Here is a 4,882-nt window from a genome sequence, read left to right on the forward strand (position 1 = left end):
TCCAGAAATTCAAACAACGTAAAAAAAATGCACAGAAATACATTGAAATACACGTCAAAAATACAAGGAACAACGCGAAGCAAAGACAAGTCGCCTTTCGTAGTGTGTCAGGTGTTTTGGGCGCCTTCGGTGCCCCAGGCGCCGGCACTGTCGGCTCGCCCCGCCACACCCCACCCCGCCCCGCCCCGGGGGCCCCACACCCACAAACTCCTTATTAACGAGAGAGGCGCGAGGCCCCCGCGACATAGTAATGAGGAGCATAAGGACGGGGCCACAGGTGAACGAAAAACAGCGACAGGAACTTATGGAAACTGAAATATTCACCCATGGCAGGTACACTCTCGTCGGTTTTACCGCGTCATCAGTATGGAACTACTTTGTTCAACAACCCTAGTACATATTTAGGCTCGAATAAACGCGGAATTTTACATTAATCCGACGGTGTGCCCACAGAACGCATTAACCAATGGGTGGTGTGACATGTGAATGTTTAACACCGTGAAGTCCAGAGGCACCAAGCAAACACGGGAATGTTTGGAGCAAGCGCTACTAATTATATTGCGATAATAGGAGATGAGGCCTTTTGTATGGTTGAATGTGTCGAGGTCAGAGCTTTTGAAAGTAAATCGGTTTGTGCGACGTGAACAAGAGCGACAGGGGTGAGAGAGATAACGGGAGTTAGTATAGTGAAAACTCTGTAATAGAAATGAAGATAAGGAAATGGAGGAGAAAGGGGACGGAGGAGAGGGGGGGGGGGGTGAGTGAGAATGAGAGGGTGATGGGGTGCGCGATATGACCGTGTGACGGACACACTGTCAAGGCCTCGCTGCCCATGTGAGTGAATGAAACGAAAGGAATGAATGGGTCTCGCTTCCGAGGACCTGTCCCTCTGAAGTGTCGCTTTGGCGGTGAGGTGATAGCAGCGCAGGGCGCAGCCACTCCAGTCTATCTAGCAGCAGAATGCGCCAGTGCAGCACTGAGATAGCCGCCTCCCGCATCCTCGCGCACAGAACACTAGAGGGACGCCACGACACCCGTGGCGACACTAGTCGGGCAGTAGCTCGCGTTGCGCCCCGCGAGCTTCTTAGAAGTCGGTGGCCGACACGTATGACATCCGGGGCCAAATGCCCATACCTTACTTTGGGAGAGGAACAGTGAGCTGGTCGCTGATTAATCAACAGAAATAGATGCTCACTGATAGAAATTGTTGTTTCGATTATGAGTGTTACGTACCGGGTGCTATTCCGTACGAATACTCACTCTCCAGGAGATGAGAGCATGTGACAATTCCAATTATAGAAAGATGCATATAGATTTAAAAATAAAACTATGTTTTATTGCTTTTTTCATGAAGTCATTGCAAAATCGAATACAAACACGTGAAAACTAGAAATAGATTGCTTTTTGAGCAAAGTTATTGAGGTGCAATATGAAAAAAAACTACGAATGTCCTTAGCAAAATATTACGGAAATCGCAATACTGAATCATTGAGGGGTTTTTGTGGAAGAATTACAGTCGCAAATTTCGTCGAGACTATTAGTATACGGGCGTAGCGGCTCCGGTGGCCGGCGGCACATGCGTCGCAGTGCATTCGGGACGACGGCTATGGCCAAAGCCCCCGGGTATTTGCAAAGTTTTACTGCGTCTGGCATACAGCGGCGTGCCCGTCTCTCACCTATCGGCTTCGTGCGCACCATGCGCACGGCACACTGCGCCACCAACGCACAACACGAACTGTATTTTCGGATACACTTTGCGTAGTGACATGACAAGTCCTCTGTCCAGTCCAGTTTTAAGGCAATTACTTTCAGAACGTGAATATTTCACCTTCTCCTATTGGAGTCCCGGAGAATAACGACAGAAAAAAGTTTCTTGATGCAAGTGAAGTAGATTATTTAACAGACTGAAAACAGTGTGACAAGCACTGTTAAAACCTTATGAAGGATTTGGAAGCTTCGTAGGTAGCAAATCCTTCGTAGGTACGAATGATTTGGCATTTTGCTTCGTGAGGTTTTAACTGTGTGGTCGGATATGGTGAAAATATTGCGGTGTAATATTAACACATTCCTGATTGCTGCTTATTTTGGGGGTAGAAAAACTATCATAGCGTGACCTCATCGTGGTCACATCTACAGCGTACCCGAGCACATCCTTGGGTATTCTTACTGGAGGTGCATAGGACATAAGGACACAGCCCGACAACCCCTTCGACCCGCGATACCCCCCGCGCGCAGCACATTGCAGTGCGCAGTCTCGCGCCCAGATGGCACTGGCGTCGCCGCATAGCCGGGCAGCCCTGTAGGCCCATGGGGTATCGACACAGCTCACGGAGACCTGGAGGAGGAGGATGGAGGATCCTCAACGAAATACTCGACTTCGACTGCCGGCCTGACCGGGCCTCGGCGAGCCTCAGTGTAGACTCATCCTGCAATATTTAGGTCATGGCAACAGTTTAGACGAATCTTTTCGCGTTTGTGTATGGCCAACCCAAAGCGCAATGTGACTCCCTTAGTTTCGCGCATATGACCCAGCGAGCGCCTGCGAATGCAGGGGTAGGCCACCAGGCAATACACAGCTGTCCACATCGAGCGGCCGGTGCCTACCTCCCAGGGGCTTCCAACGTACGTCTGCTCTGTTTAGCCAGTCGATTGGCAAACGCGAATTATTGTTTGGTTTATATATTTTTTGGGGCACCAACGAAAACTCTCCAGCAACAGCGACCCCATTCATTAAAATAGTACAGACCAGTAAACACATTGACAGTGCACGCAATACAATAGGTCCCTCAGAACTCTTCTATGGGCGACACGAACTCGCAGAGCAGCAGCTCAATTTATTGCAATTACACTCCCTCCCCAATTCCTCCTCCCCTTCCTCTCCCCTCTCCCCTCTCACAGTCAGCTCATCGCCCAACACTCATCTCCGCCGATCCCCCTGAGCGCCACCACCGCCAGCGCCCGGTCCGGCGTTGCAACAAAGGCAGACGCCGAGCCGACGCCGGTTTTTATTTCAGCCGCCCTTTGTCCGGCGGCAACCCGGCCACGGGGGCTCCGGCGGCTCCAGCGGCTCCGCAGCCGGCGGGGAGGGCCTTCGAGAGGAACAGCTTAATGCGCGCCGAAACAGATTCAGCGGAGGGGGCCGCTACGCGCTGCTGCTGTTATTCCTTTACTGTGACGTCACATTCCATACAATGTGAATTGTGTCACCATTCCTTAGAATTTCATGTCACATTCGGTATAACGTGACAAACCCATGCATCGCTCTGACGTGACGCCGGCTATGGTGTGGTAGGCGTACCCATGTCACGTTATAACGACTGTGACATGACCTGATATTGTCAGGAATGTGACACTATTCACATTATATTGAATGTGATGGCACAGTATTTGGTTAGTGTGCACTTCCACAACTTACGGGCTCAACACAACACAGAAAGCTCCAAATACTTTTTTGCCTTTTAATCGATGCCTTTACTCTCTACTCTTAGTCCTTTTTCACCCCCAGTAAGTCACAATCAATTGTTTTCAACTCAAACCATTTATGTTATGTTTAGAACAAAAAAAATTATCGCTAATGGTGTTCTACCAAACATATACACGTTTACAAGTTTCTCAAGAGTACACGTCGGTGGTCTTCACCACCGAATATGCTCTACCACTCGGCGAACAGTTTGTTCGACGCACATCCACAATCCATCTCCCGCCCCAGCTCCAGCTGCAGCCCGCGGAGGATCAGCCAGCTATTCGACGTGAGCTAACGGCGCCGCACAAACACTCGGGTCCACCCCCCACCCCCTTTCCACCCCCTCGTCTCCTCGTCTCCTTCCTTTGCGCGTCATGCTCAATGCAATTCCAGCCGGTCCCTTTCTTTTCCTGATCCCCGGGCTGATATCTTTTCTTTTGCTACTATACCCACCACAACTATTCGGCGACTCGGGAGATGGCTGCCGCACTGCCTCGACAAACCCATCAATGCCAAAAGGCTTCCTTCCTTCTGACAATCGCCCGTTCGATCATTTCTACACGGTGAGACTTATTCGGACATTCATACGCGGTGTGTGGTCAGCGCTCGTACTCTCGCTCCATCTCCTGCTTATCACAGCCAACATTTCCTCGTGAGGTTTTCCGGTTCAGTTATGAAAGCACTTTCCGGAACTATTGTAGTCCCTTTTCAAGCAGAGGACCACCGACGGTCGGCAGTCAGAGTGCAGTGCTGGAGTTGCCATAAGCAAGCATATACTACGGTTCAAGAAACATTTTTGCGCATTTTGCTGGGGTACTGGGCGCGGAGCGGGTGCGGAGCGGGCGCGGGGTGGGCGCTTCACTTCACGTGTGCGCGCACGGGTCGCGTGTGCACCGCCCCGCCGCTCCCGCTCCGGCCCACCAGTGGGACGCGGGCCACGATAAGCGCCGCCTCGCCCGCCCAGCGCCCAGCCTCTCTGGTTAATAATGCGAGATACGAGCGGGCGAGCGCCGGGCACAAAGGCACAAAGGCACGGGGGGCGGCTCAGTGACGGGTACGAGCCGCAGGTGCGAGGTACGAGCCCTTGCTTTGAAGGGTCCGCCCACGAGCGGGTGCGAATGTGGCCGCCCGCACGGCACGTCCAATTAGGATGGCGCGCCCACGCTCGCCAAAGCGCCGGGGTGCCCATGGGCGTGAGCGTGCGCTGAGCGAAGACCGAGCGAGTTTTTAATTGGACCGTACCCGCCATATGGTTTGGCCGGCGGCTAAATGGTAAACTCAGAAATAGTTCAAAACATCTAAGACGTTGTTGGGATCCCTTAGTATTTAGCGACGGGCGAGCAGGTCCAACTGGCCTGCCCCAGGCTGCAGCAGTATACTCCGCACTGCTCAGCACATCTCTCTCAGCACTGCTCAGCA

This window comes from Frankliniella occidentalis, unplaced genomic scaffold (genome assembly GCF_000697945.3).
Source record: "Frankliniella occidentalis isolate FOCC.00 unplaced genomic scaffold, Focc_3.1 Scaffold46, whole genome shotgun sequence".
In the NCBI taxonomy this organism is placed as follows: Eukaryota; Metazoa; Arthropoda; class Insecta; order Thysanoptera; family Thripidae; genus Frankliniella; species Frankliniella occidentalis.